Source organism: Notamacropus eugenii, chromosome 3 (assembly GCF_028372415.1).
Source record: "Notamacropus eugenii isolate mMacEug1 chromosome 3, mMacEug1.pri_v2, whole genome shotgun sequence".
NCBI lineage: Eukaryota > Metazoa > Chordata > Mammalia > Diprotodontia > Macropodidae > Notamacropus > Notamacropus eugenii.
The window spans coordinates 363,880,918-363,898,387 of record NC_092874.1 but is presented as its reverse complement, the minus strand read 5'-3'; positions in this window follow the sequence as shown (position 1 = coordinate 363,898,387).

The following is a 17,470-nucleotide window of genomic DNA, read 5'->3' as shown; positions in this document are numbered from 1 at the left end:
GTGATGAGGGCTTGGATTAAGGTATTAGGGGTATGACAAACACCTTGAGGAAGTATTTCTTCCTGTTTTTTCCTTATTTGATAGTAATAATCAGAGTGTTATAAAGTTATCTCAGTTATATCTTTCAGTTATGTATCTCATTATGGTAGGGGCAACAATCAAAAGGGATCTTTTTGGTTGCTCCTGAGATAGAGCATGATCTGTGAAAATCCAAGGTCTTGAAAGAGTCCTAGGTCTGAGGTCACAAAAATAAGATTATTTATAATAACTTATAAAGAAGATGGCAGAAGATTATGAAAATCAAGTGCCTCATAAAACAGTGAGAATTAATGAGGGGGAAAAATGTAAAGAAAGCTTGGCCATAGACCAAACTAATTAATCTAGAGGTCATTTGAGGTTCACAACAGGAAGACAATAAGCAGACAAAAAATTATAAATATCTATAAGCAAAATGTTTTCATTATCAAGGACAGTGGAGCCACATTAAATTTCTACCATCAGAGTTCTTGATGTCCTGAATGAAAAAAAAATGAAAATGGCGCTGAAGAAAACAAAGATGAGAAAAACAACTGTCTTAGAGCAAGAATACTAAGATCTCTGCCAGATGCAGCAGCATAATTTTGAGGGAGGTGTGGAACTGTTTTCGAGGTATCTGAAAGAGGGAAAAATATCAGACATTATTACCAATAAAAACAAAAGAATATCAGTAGCAATTCACCAAAATTTCTACTTTCTCATGAAAATTTATGAGAATAATTTGCACATGGATTAAGAGCATCCTTGATAAAGGTATGGGAACAGAACAGGAAGGTTTCTGTAAATAATACTAGGTATGGGATCATATCTTTACAGATACATAAGCTACTTAAAAGAATAGAGAATTCAGCATCCTCCTGGAACATCCCTCCAGCCCTATACCCCCTTCCTCTAATTAGTGAGATCTTTCCACAAACTGCATTTTCAAGAGGGGCCTATGCCATCTGTGTTCATTCCTTTATTTGTCTTTGGGCTCCTGACTCTTCAGACTTCATTCTCCACCATGTCCCCATAGTGGTACCCTCTATCCTTTCCACTTCTCAGCTTCTTTTTATGTGCTATTTTCCCCCATTGGAATGTAAGCTCCTTGAAGGTAGGGACTTTCTTTTTGCTTCTATTTGTAATCTCAGAGCTTATCACAGAGCTTAGAACATGGTAAGTAATAAATAAATGCTTATTGAATAGATTCCTTTTATTATAATTAAGAGTAATAAATTTCTTATTAAGGTTATAAAAATGAGAGCTATTCCCTGATTAATAAATAGTTAAAACTATCAACATGTAGGTTATGGGACCACATTAAAAATGCTCTAAATCACTATTGATCAGTGATGTGTGAATTAAAACAACTCTGATATACTACCTCACACTTCTCAGACTGGTCAACATGACAGAAGAGGAGAATGACAAATGCTGGAGAGAATGTGGAAAAATAATCACCCTAATGCATTGTTGGTGGAGCGTTAACTAGTCCAGTCATTCTGGAGAACAATTTGAAATGATGCCCAGAGGTTTATAAAACTGTATACCCAGCACTGTACCACTACTATCCCAAAGAGATTTTTAAAAGGGATCCATTTGTATAAAAATTGTTATAGTAGGATGGTTTCAGAAAAACCTGGAAGACTTATGTGAGCTTATGTAAAGTGAGGTGAGAAGAACCAGGAGAATATTGTACAGAGTGATGGCAATGTTATAATGATGATCAACTGTGAAAGACTTAGCTACTTTGATAAAGTTAACGATCCAAGACAATTCCAAAGGATGTATGATGTGTTCTCACCTCCATCTCATAGCACCCCTGGCCCCATGCTTTAGTTGTTTCCCTCTAAGGTTATATTATCTATGGTTTGTGTAGTACTCTCCTTCCTCAACTCCTATTATCTCATGTAAGTTGGGTTCTACTATCCTTAGCGTTTTACTATCAGGTAACCCCAAAGGAATGGAGTATTCTAGGAATGTTACTTAAAAATCTTGTAGCTGATATTTCTCCTACGTCAAACAACCAATGAATATCAATTATCTTTTACAAAAGAAAATATACTGAGAAGATGTAACAAGAATAGTACTTACAAAATAATCTTTCATCTCTCCCCAATAAGAGGATACACTTTCCTTTTGCATTCAGATACAAGGTCTTTGAGGACAATGGGCTCTAATTTAAGGTACCATGCTAGTGAGGCACATGTTTAGACAATATTTGGGATTGCAGGTACTTCATGACTCATAGAGCTAGAAATCCTTTTCCTTCTTTCGAATGGTTCTCTCCAAGTTTGTTTGGGTTATGGCTTTAGCAATGGGAGAGCTACTCCATTACTCATCTGGACAGGCTCTTTCCAGGGTATGGTGTCCTGGCTGTTATGTTAATTCACTGATAGATCAAAGTCAAGCAGGTTTATTGACTATTGTGATGGCTCATAAATTGAGTTGGCTGCTATTTCTGCCATTTCTGGGAGTATGATGGTCAATGGGACTTCGGATGGCTTTGATGGATGATCTGTTCTCACTGCTCACTTAGTCTCTCCCATCTAAGAATTCTCAATAACTGGAAACTGGGAGAAAAAAAACCCAAACAGGATAAGAGAAGCCATCACATATTCACAGACACATGGGACCAGAAGGAAGAATTCGATTTGCTTCTATTCTCAACCCTTGAAAGTCAATCACTTGTCTACTTGAAACTTTTGCATGCACACTCCGTTTCCACTTAGCTTCTTCTGTGCTAGCTAGCATCAGTTCTCCAGTCTCCTTACTCAACCAGAAGAATCATTCCATAACTCCAGCTTGTCAGTTCCTCATCATCAGGAAAAGGTTTGCAAAGTGTCTGTGAATTGGATTAAAACTAGGCAGGGAATACTGCATATACTCAGGAGTGGGGAGGGAAAGGCCTCTTCATCATGTATAATCAGAAGGAAGTCTACTCCAAGCTTCTAAGAATTTTCCTAGAATGCCATCTGGGCCTATCCAAAGGGGAGGACTCCAAGGGCTCCTTTTGGACAGGGCCTATTTTTTCCTTCCTTTTCTTCTCAGTACTTAGTACCATACCTGGCACCAAGCAAGTGCTTAATAAATGTATGTGTATACACACATACTATATATACACATATAATACAAGTATGTACGTATATGTATATGTGTGTATATGAATTATCTACATAGGGATTATGTTCCCCAAATACACATTTTTCTTTTCCACACCTTGGAAACTATTTCCGGTGTCTGGTAGGTGTTTTTAACCCCTCTTCACCTGGTAGATTCCTAGCCATCTTTTAAAGCTTAACTTAAATACTACCTCCTCCACGAAGCTCACTCTGATCTACTGAGTCAGTTATAACCTTTTCCTTTGAGTAGCATAAAATGCATTGCTTTACAACTTTCTAATGTATACCTCATATATTAATTTGCATTTTAATTACCTGTGTATATCCTATGCTTCCTTATTAGACCATAAACTCCATGAAGGCAGGATCTGTTTTAGGTGAACCTTGAGTAGCTCCCAGGACATAGAACAGTGCTCTTAGATGCCTAATAATTGCTTCACGTCTCTTTCCATTCCAATCCATCTTTCATTTAGCCACCAAAATGCTTTTGCTAAAGCACAGGTCTTAACATGTCACTTACCTACTCAATAAATTCCAGTGGCTCCCTATTGCCTTCAGGATCAAATACAAAATACTCTGTTTGGCATTCACAATCTTTTTTATGCTTTACTCTCTTTATACCTTTTTACACTTTACTCTCCTCCTGCACTCTTTAATACAAAACTGCTGACTTTCTGGCTTTTCTATGTACTGTATACAAGATACTCCATTTTTCAGCTCAAGGCATTTTTTTTTTCTGGAATACTCTCCCTATTGTGATCCACCTATTGACTTCCTTGACTTTTTTTAAGTCCTAACTAAAATTCCCTCTTTTACTGGAAATCTTCTCTAACTCTTCTTAATTTGAATGCCTTTCTCTGAGAATTATTTCCTACTTATCCTGTATGTAGCTTGCTTCATCTATATATTCATTTGCATGTTGTCTCCCTTTTAAGCTTATAAGCACCTTGAGGGCAGGGACTGCCTTTAACCTCTTTTTGCATCCTCAGTTTTTAGCACAGTGCCTGGAATGGAGTAGGCATTTAATAAATGTTTATTGATTGATTACAGGAAAGGGTCTACACCATAAATATTCACTGAAAATAATCATTACCATTTTAGCAGAAAGTCAAAACTTTGAAGAAAATTGATTCAAGTTTTTCTCTTCCTCTTGGGGAATAGACAAGGTAACTAGATAGTTTATCAAAAGAATGGATGTGGAAAGACAGTTTAATGGGTTGTGGCAGAAAAAAATTCATATCAAAGATGTCTCACTAGAGGAAAAGAATACACATTTCTCATTTTAACAACAGATTCTTGTTTCTGCTTTTTCTAATTACTTTTCTACAGTTCTGCAGTATGTAATTTTCATTTGTACTATTGATACAGTAAATAAAATCTTTCATTTCAATGGAGGCCTTATTTGTACAGTAGGTTGGAGGTAGATGTAGTCGAGAATGGGGGAAGAGAGTTCACAGGCAATTAATTGCACTAACAGCAAAAGAATGTTTCCTTTTCCAAAAACAAGGCTCTTTGGACATCATTTACCTTCTCAATGCTGCCAAGCATTCATAGGCTGGACCTACGCTCATTTTTCCAACTTGGCAAGGGAAATTGCCCATCTAGCCATTAATGTTTTGCAAAGACCTTTCAGAGTTTGTCTGAGCCAAATGCAGGTGAAAGCATTACAGCCATGATAATATCATGAATAAAAGAATTTTATTCAAAATCCCTCTGGTTTTTACAAAAATATACAGGACAGCTGTAAAGACAGTTCATATTCACTCATCACTTGTCACAAAATTTGCCCATCCTCTGGAGGAAATGAATACTTGAAATCTGCTAAGCTATCCAATTTGCTCCACTACTTTCCCTGGGAACCATTGCCTCTGAGTTTTAATATACTCCTCTTTCCCTGACATTTAGACAGATGGAAAATAATTATTGCTTTCTCATTTTCTTACTTGCACTTCTTTGTAAACCTAGCTTATTGGCATAAACATGGGTTATAGAAAGTTTGAGACTATTGCCATTCTCCTGTGAAGCCCACCAAGTTTTTTCTTATCTGTCAAATGATGTGGAATGGGAGTAGGGGAGGATGAAAGAAGATGATCACTTCTTGGTCTGAATCCACAGAAACCTCAATGCTTCATGTCCTTATCACCTTTATTTGCCCCCTTGATGTGGAAGAGAAAAGCCCAATAGACCTTGTTCAAGGAATTACCTGGGAAGAGTCCTTATAACCATGAGCCAAGAACGCTGAAAATGGAGAGCAAGCTGTAGTCTTCAGGAAAGGCAAGGACATCTTGCTAGAATTAGGACCTAAGATAAGAAAATGATCACTGGAAACCTTTGAGTGTAATGTGTTAGGTCAGTCATTCAAAAAGCATTTATTGAATTCTCATAAAGAAGAAAGCTTTATATCACATTCTTACAGACACATGGGCAAGAATAGGCGTGTTTCCTGACCTGAAGGAGGTTCTTAGAGAATGGAAGGGGATGAGACAAATACTATCAACCAAAACAGAGATAAAAAATGAGTGTGTTAAAGATATTTGTTTTGATGTTTTAGATATAATCAGAGAAAGTTTCCTAAAGGATGTAGAAGTGTAAAGATATACCCAAACTTCTCCCTAATAGAAATAAAGCAAAGTTTTATGTACAAAGTCTATTTTTTTTATAGTATTTATGTGAGACAGCTAAAAGATGATTAAACTGAGCACTGTTCCCACACAAGTCACTGTTTCCTTTGTCCTGTATGAGGTTACATAGAAGTATCAGGGCTGGCTCTGGCACAGTGACAGTTGGACCTGCCATAAACCTGGGGTGAGCATAGATTTAAAAGGTTTGGCAGAGATAGGGTTTCCTCCATTAAAGAACACATAATGTGTCTTCCCCTGTCATGCCAGGAAGAATTGAGCTCTATTAGCCTAATTTTATGGGCAGGAGAGTAGAGTTAAATGACTCATGCAAAGATGCATAATCAGTCAAGAATATAGTAAGGAGCAGATCCAGACCTTCTGATTTCTAATCCATTTTTTAAACTACTATGTGGGCTATGAACTATAAACTTATTCAGTATAACCTCGAGTCTTTCTCAACTATATCCATATAGTAAATATCATAGAAATTTATTAGAAGTTTTAGTAGGTATAATCTACTAAAGGTGAAAACATTAATAGGTGACCATTTTGTTTTAAAATGGTGGGCTAATCCATAAATTAAAAATTAAGTGACATACTCATCAAAAACAATAAAAAATCTTCAAAAGTTATCATGGCATATTGATAGCAATATGTTATTATAGAGCTTCATGTAGAAAACAATTTGATGAGTATGAGAAAGAATGAAAAAAATGCCAATATTTGAGTTAGAAGCCAAAGTTAATTCAGACAATATATAACAACTTTTGTCAATAATACTATTACCTGAAATTTTGCCTGTTTGCTAATAGGCAATCCTTTTTGCTAGTTGGATTTCATGTAATTCTTGTAGTTGCAGCACCTAAATTTAATCCTCGAATTAGTTACTTAGTACTTGTGTGACTTTGGGGTAGGGACTTTACCTCTCTATTTTCTTGTTTATAATAAGGAGGGAATAATAGCATTGGATATCTATGGTTTCTTCAGTCTTTCATTCTATGATTCTAAGTTAATTTAGTATTATTTACCATTTTCAGATAAGGATATTGGAGCAGATAGAACCAAAATGATTTATTCAAGTACCCACAGACAGGAACTCAGATCAAATTGGTGAAAGCAGCCCTTAGCTCACAGAACTTTAGCAAAATTAGAGACAGAAAATGCCAAATAAAACATAGCAAATTAATACTAGTAACAATATCTTGAAATTATATAAAGCCATTCTTCCAGAAAGGCCCACATATTTTCACATATATTATGTCATTAACTCATAATATTCTTGTGTGGTAATAAGAATAAAGATGTTATCATTAATTAGGGGAATGGGAAACCTAGATACAGAGTAGGTATATTTTATTGAAAGTCTATAGGAAATACTACATGATCCAGAGATACAGTACTACATGTACTGTAATTTAAAATTATTAAGCATGTAGAAGAGGAAAGTACAAAATGTACAAAATACTATGGTAGGTTCTAGGGTCACAAAGAAACCCCTCCCCCCCCAACATAGACCCTATGCTTAAGGAACTTACATTCTATGGAGTCCAGAGGGAGAGAGGGGGAAAATGGGTAAGATAAACAAATGCAAAAGAATTTTTGGAATAAGAAGAACAGTAACAACTTGGTTATTTCAGTAAAGGTTTCATGTAGGAGGTGGGACCTTAGCTTTGTCTTGAAGAGTATGGATTTTGAGTCCTGGAGGTAAGTAGAATACCTATGCAAAGGCATCAGACAGAAGGAGAAATATATTTCATGGTATAGGTAGTGGACTTGGTGGTCTGACACATAGAATGAATGAAAGGGAGTAACGTAAATCATTTTGGAGCCATTGGACCTCAAACAATATTTAAAATTTGTTATTGTAATAATAACAAATAATGATAGTTCACTTTTTAAAAGTACTTTTAATTTTACATTACATTTTACATTATTCAAAATAATCCTGGGGGATGGATGGTATATATTTTATCTTCTCTTTCATCTGTTATCATTTTTCTTCCTAACCATTTGACCACTCTTCAGTCTTCCTTGTTGAATATTTATCCATTTCATGCCAACCAATTGTGAGAGTACTCCAAGGCTCAATCGTAGATTCTATCCTCTTTTCTCTCTGTACTCTCAAGTGGTTATCTTATCAGTTCCCATAAGTTCAATTATCTTCTCTATTTAGATGACTACAAATATACCTGTAGTTTTTGCTCCATATTCCATTCTTATATCACCGGTTGCCTATTGGACTCTTCACACTGGAGGTTCTGGAAGCTTTTCAGATTCAACGTGTACAAAACAGATCACCTATTTTCCTCCAACACCCCCTATCGTGTCCAAACTTCATTACTATCATTAGCACATTCCTCATTTTCACTTAACACATGTATCTAATCAATTACCAAACCTTACCATTACATCTTCTCAATATGATTGTATACACTCCCTTTTCTCCACACACATAGCCACCACACTAGCTCAGGTCCTTATCTCATCTTGCTTGGACAATTGCAATAGTTCCCTAATTGGTTTCTCTGATGCAAATCTCTTCCTGCTCCAGTCTTTGCTCCACACAGCTGCCGAAGTTCTTTTCCTAAAATGTAGGTCTGATCATGTGATCTCCCTCCTCGATAAACTCCAGAAGTTCCCTATTATCTCTACTTGAAATATAAACCCCTCTCTTTGACATATAGTTTTTTTATTACCTAACCCCTTTCTACATTTTGATTCATTCTATACATATAGAAAAGAATATACATATACATACATATACATATACTTCTGCATATTCTACAGTCCAGTCCTCCTGGCTTATTTGCTGTTCCTCACACATAATGCTCCACTATCTGTGATTTTATGACTACTCGTTGTCTCCCATCTTCACCTTTGCCTCTTGGAATCCCTGGATTCTTTAAACACTCAGCTCAAGTGTTGTCTTCTGTTTTTTTGTTTTTGTTGTTCATCCTTCCTTCTCAAAGAGGATCAATGACATAATGAGGATGATGTTTTGACTTGCATGTGAACTGGATTTAAGTGAGATACAAAGCTGTGTAAAGTCATTAGCCTCACTCTTTTCTCCAGGAGGTTTCTAAAAGTCTTCTAAATTAGAACTTTGAGAAAAGAAAAACAGTTACTATTTAGTATTTAGTCTCACCCTGCATCCTGGGCCATCTCCAGTCAGGCTACTGGACCCAGATGGCTCAGGAGAAGAAAGTGAGGTTGGTGACCTTGCACAGCCCTCTCTCAAATCAAAGTCAACTGCAAGTCCTGTCATCATTTCGATGTCACGGTCCTCTCCAAGAAGGAAGGACAAACACAACCTGTGAGTGAGTAGCAGCTCCTCACCTCTTCTGAATTTCTTGCTCACAGACCAAACCTTAAACCTAATTCACTCTGGAGTTCCTGGATTGGACAACAGGTCCCTGCTACCTAGCCCAGAGAAAATGTAAATACTAAATAGCAGCTATTTCTCTTTTACCCTGAGGGTTCTCCCCTCCCAGTGTTTTTTTTTTTCTTTTTATTAAAAGGGGCTATCCCTAGAGTAACTACTTTAAAAGGCCTATTGATTGAATGAGTGTATCTCACTTAAAGTGAGAATGTGATAAGAGCTTAGTTTAAAAGGGCTAAGGTCTCACACTGCATCCTAGGTCATCTCCAGTCCTCTTGATGAATATCAGGCCACTGGACCCAGATAACTCTGGAGGAGAAAGTGAGGCTGGTGACCTTGCACAGCCCTCCCTCACTCAAATCAAAGTCCAATGTCATGATCTTGATGTCCTGGTCCTCTTCGAGAAGGAATGACATACGTACAACAACAAAAGATCAGAACTTTGAATGTACCAAAAACTGAAAAGATTCAGTGTTTGGTCTGAAATCAAGGTTTGTGAATGGTCCAAATCACTGGAGGAACTTCTTCACATAATAATAGAGATGTTCCCAATTTATTCTAAGGTTCCCTAGTATCTATATGTATCATACACACATATGCATGAATGTATATATATGCTGCTTTTCTTCTCTATAGGAATGTCAGCTTTCTGAAGACAGGAGATGTTTTGTTTTTGACTTCGTATTCTCAGTGTTAAGAAAATTTTCTGGCACATAATAAACCCTTCATAGATGTTTCCTGATTGCTTGGTTGAGTGATCATTCCATTAAATCTGAACTGTGGTCCTATCTCTTCTTTAATTTTCCTCTTGTCCCAATGTAAGTGTTTTTTTTAAAAGCTCTTTTAAAAAAATATTATTCATATTCATCTTGACCTTCAGCTTATTCCGAGCTTTATTATTATGTTAATTGCTAATGTTATTCTTACTGGGCTTTGCCACTCTTTTGTATTCACCTTTGCTTCTGTCTGCCATATGTCTTTTAAAAACTTAAGTTGGATAATGAATTTTGTGCATGTACATCAGTTTTTTTAGATGTGTCCTTTTTTATGTTTTTGGCATTACAATTTCATTCTTCTAAAAATTTTATATTTTATTTTTTCCCCAATTATAGGTAAAAGCAACTTCAAACATTTGTTTTAAAATTTTGAGTTCAGGATTCTTCCCCTTGTTTCCTCTCTTCCCCCCATCCCCCCTCACTGAGAAGGTAAGCAATTGGATATAGGTTCTACATATGCAGTCATGTAAAACATATTTCCTATTAGTCATGTTGTGAAAGAAAACAGACCTCTCCCCCCCAAAAAAACCCAACCAAAAAGTAAAGAAAGCAAAGGAAAAATATGCTTCTATCTGCATTCAGAGTTCATCAGCTCTTTTCCTGGAGATGGAGAGCATTTTTCATTGGAAGTCCTTCAGAGCTATCATGGATCATTGTGTTGCTGAGAACAGCAAAGCCATTCATAGTTGATCATCATGGAATGTTACTATTACTATACACAATATTCTCCTGATTCTGCTCATCTCACTTTATATCAATTCATGTAAGTCATTCTAAGTTTTTCTGAGAGCATCCTGCTCATCATTTCTTATAGCACAATAGTATTCCAATAAAATCATATATAACTTGTTCAGCCATTCCCCAATGATGGGCATCCCCTCAATGTCCAATTCTTTTCCACCACTAAAATAGCTGCCATAAATATTTTTTATACTGAATTTCATTCTTAAAATTCCATTTGACCCTCAGTTCTTTATTCATCCAGGGTTGAAAGTTCCCCTGACTCTCAGTCTTTTCTGTATCTGACTCAAGCTAAAAATCTCAATCCTGATCTGATAAGTCCTCTCCATGCCCAAACAGGGGTGAAAGCTTCCTTTACCCTTAGTTCCCCTCTGTATCTCACTAGATACACACATTTTCTTCCTTCTAAGGGTTAAGGTAGAAGTCTCCACCATATCCTCAGCCCTGTTTATTCCTTGTAAGGAACAGAAGACCTCTTCTTCCCTAAGTCTTGTCTATGCCTATTTGAGGTAGAAGTCCTCATATTATCTCAGTCCATGTAGGCCTTGTCAGGACTAGAAAGCCTTTCTCTTCATTAATCCATCAACAGTAGCCCTTCTTCCCCCACCTTTTCTATTCTTCCCCTCAGCACCTTTTTGAGGAACAAGCTAAGGCTACATGGGCCTCACTGCCATATCCTAAGCTTCCCACTGTAGATGTGGAACTGGGTACCTTCAGGAATTCTTAGTCATATTGAGCCTAGCTTCGTGATAAATTTCTTCTCTTGCCTTCATTCTTTTGATGAATGGGCCAAGGAGAGACTATGCTGTAAAGGGAGAAACCTTAGCCCTTGATGTTTGTTCTTTTGCTTTAGGTGAAGGGATTGTATAGACCCTGTGACTTTGTGAGTCAATAGATTAGGGAAAGGATAAATGCTGAAGCAGGTAAAGAACCCAAACCTTTATTCATGGAGCTATGTAAGCCTCAGCTGGAAAGGACTCAATGACTGTCCCCTTACAGTATGGTCTTTCCCATAATTCCATCACTGAAGAAGTCAAACCAATATCCCAGGAGAGAGATCCACCCAGATAGGGTCAAAGCCCACTAAGGCCTTTTAAAGGTATTCCCAGTTATGGTAAGACAAATACAGCCAATTAAAGAGGCTAAGGCCTACCACATGATTAGCTGACCAGAATCAATCACAAAATATTTATGCATGCTCCAATGTCTCTTCAGAGGACTTTGATTACATGTCATCACAAGGTTCCCAGAGTCTGCAGCCTTCTTTTATATACACAAACATATACCCATATATCCATCCATATATATATGTATATACATATATATACATACACACACATGCATATATACACACATATATGTATGCATATGTACTTAAATTTAGACTGAGTAGTAAACACATTGAAAGAATTAAAGGAGCACCTTAAATCAATTAAAACACATGAAAAGAACAATTAAGGAAACTACAAAGTGATAACCTAAAGACCAAAACTATCAGTGAAAATAGTAAATAAAAGAACAACTGATATTGGATAAAGATAAATCAATAATAAAATTTAAATTGAAGAATAAGTCCTGAGACAGCTGGTGGCTGAAAAAAATTCAACACCTTTTGGTAAAACTTCTGGTGATAAGTTTCTTCCAACTTGGCTGGCCTGGTATTTAGATGACTAATAGACAGAGAATATCAGCTGTAAGGATTAGATCCTCAGGTTACTTAGTCTAATCCTAAACAAGAATCTTCTCTACAGCATACCTCACAAGTTTGTCAACAAAATTTGTCAATATTGCTTTTCTTTCAATACCTTAAATGATGGGGAACCCACTACTTCCCCCTTCTACTTTGGCATAGCTCTAACTGGTAGGAAGTTTTCCTTTACATCAACTTAAAAATTTGTCCCTTTTCCTGAATGCTTTGAATTCCATACTTCAGGACCAAGGAGAACAAATTTAATCGCTTTTTCTTGTGACAGTCTTTTACATTTTTGAAGACAGATTTCATGTGGCGAATTATAACTCTTCTGTTCCTTTAACCAATCCTCACTTGCCTTGGACTCAAGATGCTTCACCATTTCTTTTGATCTGTACATGTGTGCCAGCCTTTCAATACCCAGAACTCAACATATTAAAAATATTGTCTGACCTGGGCAGAGTACATTTCTCTGACTCTCAAAGCTATGAGTCTCTCAGTGACCTGAGGTCTTATTGGCTTTCTGGGCTGCCAGATCACACTGCTGACCCCTGTAGTGCTTATCATCTACCAAGTCCTTTTCAAATAACTCCTATTCAACCATGCCTTTTCTATTTTATACTTATGGAGATGATCTTCTTGACTCTAAGTGTAAGATTAAACACTGATCCTTATTAAATTTCATCTTTTTGCATTCCACAAAACATTTCAGCCCATCAAGACCTTTTTGGATCTTTATTATGTTATCCAATGTGTTATTTATCCCTCTTACATTTATGTAATTTGTGGATTTGATAAGTATACCAACTATGTTCAATGAAGGAAGGTGAATTAAGAGGAGAAGAGAGTAAAGTTAATTTTAATACATAAAATATTCTGCCAGCTGGAACAGATAAGCATGTATGCATTCATTTATATATATAGACATATATACACATATATTTAGAAAACTTAGAGATACATGTAGACCTTTATATATCTAGATATATGTACATCTAGATATATCACCATTAAGTCTATATCTAGACTTGAAGTCTAGGTATCTAGATATATAGACACATACATGTATCTAGGTATATGGAAGTATACATATATCTCCATTAAGTCTATATGTAGACTTAAAGTCTAGATATCTAGACACATACATGTATATATATATAGCACATATATAGAAGCATACATATATCTTCTTTAAGCTTTCTAGGTATACATGTATGTACATGTATGTATCTATATATACATAAATGCATACATACTTATCTGTTCTACCTGGCAGAATATTTTTTCTACAACATATTAGGTCACTGTGAAATGCATAGAATTGAGGGTTATAGAAATGTACTTTGCTCTGGTCAGACAATATTTTAAATATTGTGTTGAATTCTGGGTGTTGAAAAGCTGAGTGTATGTGCACAAATATACACAAATATATAATACACACATATATGTGCACACATGCATTTTATGTATTTGATTCTTTAATATTTTCATTGTATTTCCAAAACTGTTCAATTATTCCTTCAAAAGTCTTGGTAAAGATATCCATTGTCTGCTGCTAGTTCTTACTGTGATCTTGGTGAATCTGGTCCTAATAATAATGATGTTAAACACAATGACTTAAGCATAGGAGATATTGAAATATTTGTGGAATGAAAAACCTTAATGAGGGTGGAGTCTTCTGTTTTCTCTTGGAGCTACTCTGCTTCAGCAGTCAATCTACCTTATAAAGTATTTGCATGACCAGAACTTGGTTATTTCTATTAGCTATGTAGAGGTGGTAGAAATTTCTGATTTGCATTGAAACACAAGTATATACTTTTACAAATGGATGAGTCTTAACTGTGTGGAATTGGTTGTTGTTGTTTTTCTTTAATCGAAGATGGAATACAATGATGGATTGAGTGTGGGAATCTTTGACATGAATCAACCCATTCCACATTTTTGTCCTTTTATTTTTCAATTGTTTTCTGACTAGCATGAATTGATAGCCTAAGCCAACATTAGCTAGAGGGTTTCTTATTCTTTTTTAACCTCTGCTGACCAATTCAATATCTTATTATCTTGATGAATGGTTCATGTTTTTGAAAAATAGATTGTAATCTCTCTTACCAGTTAGCATAGATATAGTCATATGCTGGAAGGATTTACACCTTTTCTGAGACCCATTCTCCTTTGCCAGCAGGAGAAAAAAAACCCAAACCTCTAAGCATTTCACATTATTAAGGTAAAATAGAATTATATAAATATATCATCTGTTTGGAAAAAATAAAACAAACATATTAAAAGTCCTGACCCAAAGTTAAAATTTCTTCTTTCAATGTCACTGTTCTTTAAAAAGCTTCCTCCTAACTCATTATTCATTTTGAACAAATAGGACATTTTATTTAATTACAGCAATTTCAGACTTAAAAGAGGTTTCACAAAGGAATCAGTAAATTCTTAAAGCAATGGACCCTTATTTTCCCCCAGACTGATCACTTCATCAGTGTAGGGAGTTGGTAGTATGAAGACTTTTTTCACGAACACAAATCCTTTGCAGCTGGTATAGTCTTCGACAGAAATTTGGAACACTAAAACGTTAAGTGATTTACCTATGATCACACAGCTAATATGTGTTAGGCACAGAAACTGAATCTGGTTTTCTAGATTCAAGGATAATCTTTATCCACATCATACTGCCACTATAGGTACTTAGTATGATGCCTTTTAGCTAATATAAGCAGGACCAGAAGAAGGTTGAAATGAATCGAACTTTGTCCTGGGTGGGAATTTGCTCCCAGACTCATCGTTTAGAGCACTTTGATAGCATTCATCCTCTCCTAAGGAAGGAGATGGATGCAAGGCTAGAGAGGAGTAGATCTGTGGTAAAGTGGAGCCTTGTGACAGACAGCATGGTGGAAGACAGCAGAAACAGCTTTGCTAGAAGCCGCTGAGCTGGCAGCATGTGACTCTGGATGAGGAGGGAGAGAGGGCTAAGGATGGTATATGAAATGACTTGAACTCATAACTTTCTTGGGTATGGGGCAGCTCAATCTAGTGAAATGGTTCCCTCAGTGCAAAAGCAGTGATCCTAAGTGGGAATGGTATGCATACTGCCCATTCCTCATGATCAACCAACATTGGACTGGGAGCAGTTCCAGGAAACTGTTCTTTTTGGAGGAGTATTTAGTAAATTTAGGGCCATTGAGTGTGGCAGACTCTTTTTTGAACTCCTTTTTCTATATCATGAAACCAGTGATTTCAGAAGGCCTGATATCCCTGAGTGAACTTCAGCCTTTCTTTCTTCCCACCTCCCTCCTCTTCTCTCTCTTAAAAAGTCAAGTTGTTTTGTGATTTCGTTGATGTTGGGATTCCCTCCAATGATACATATCTCAGTCTATTCATTCTTATCCATTCTGTAGGACTCTTGTTGACCTCCTTCCATACATTCATTACAAGGGACCCAATGAACAGGCTGGATGCATTCCTCAAAGTTTCCTAGCATTCTCAGCATACCAGCAGAGCTCATAGGCTGCTCTTTTTTTGTCATGTGACGACCCTATTTGATTGAACCTTTCTTTAATTATATCTTTTATTACATTGCCTCTATCTTGTAATTGTAATATGAGATAGTCTACTCATACCCACTGGGCCTCTCCATTGTCCATTGTGATCTTCACCTCAATTCTTCAGATATTATAGGGTTTTAAAAATACTTATATTTTATTTTTCATTAACATATACTTCTTTCCTTCGTGACTTCCCTTATTTGGAAAAAAGTCAAATCCTTGTAAGATAGATGTATAATTAAGCAAAACAAATTCTCAAGATGTGCATATCCAAAAAATATGTGTTTCATTCTATATGTTGAGTCCATTATCTCTCCACTCAACAGGTGAATAACATTTTCATCATTAGTCCTCTGTAATAGTGATTGCTCACTGCATTGAACATAGTTCTTCAGTCTTTAAGAATTGTTTGGTTTTATAATATTGTTATGCCAGTTGTTCTCTTGGTTCTTTTCATTTCCCTTTGCATCAGTCCATATAAGTCTTCCCAGATCTCTCTGAAATTGTACCTTTTATTACTTCTTACAGAACAATAGTATTCCATCACATTCACATACCATATTTTATTTATCCATTCTACAATCTATGCCACTATAAAAAAAGAACTGCTATACGTATTTTGCATGTATACATCATTTTCTCTTTCTCTGAGGTCTTTGGAATATAAGCCTAGGACTACTGAATCAGAAGGCATGCAGAGTTTGTTGACTTTGGGGGGCAGAGGTTGTAGTGTTCCATAACTCACACTCATGAAGCACAATTGTAGTAACAATATTATTAACAACTGGGAAGCTTTAGTTTATTAAAATTATTGTATAATTTCCAAAGGCAATCCAGTCTACTCCTCTTCAACTTCAGGTTTTACATTATATATCCTTCATCTACTTTATCTTTTCTATATGTGTTGTGAGGTCAAACTTTTTTGAATGATTCTGGACCACAATGACAACACTCTTCATGTTTCAGGGCTTGTTACAAACAGTATAATGTCCTCCCACAGAAGAAATATCTGAAGGAATTTCCAATTTCTTTTCAATTTGCTCTTCCATAGTCCTATAATAGCAGGCAACACTTCCGTTGAGAAAATGTCTCCTTTATTTATGCCTCACTAGATATGAGTCACTCTGCAAAATCAGAGAATTATCAAAGAAGATTGTTATATCTTTTGAAAAAACTTCTATAATTCTGACATATGTATAAGTTATATCTCAAAAGAACACATTTCAGCAACTTGACTAATAGAATACTGGCCTAGGACTCAGGAGACCTGGATTCTACTCTCTTCTCTGATACAAACTTTAGGCTATTATCTTCTTCTTAAAAGAAGGGCTTTAGTCAAGGTGGCTTCTAACATCCTTTTTACCTTACCACCTATGAGTTCCCTTATCAGGGGGTCTTGATTCAATTCCTACAAGTTGGAGGAGTTAAATTAAGTAATCCCTTCAAGTTCTAATATTCTATCATGCTTTTTGGAAAGGTTTAGAGGAAACAGGTTTAAAGTTCTTTTAGCCCATTTCTCATATTTTTTCTGTAGAGGTAATCATTTAAATCATTGGACCCTCACTTTCAGGACACAGT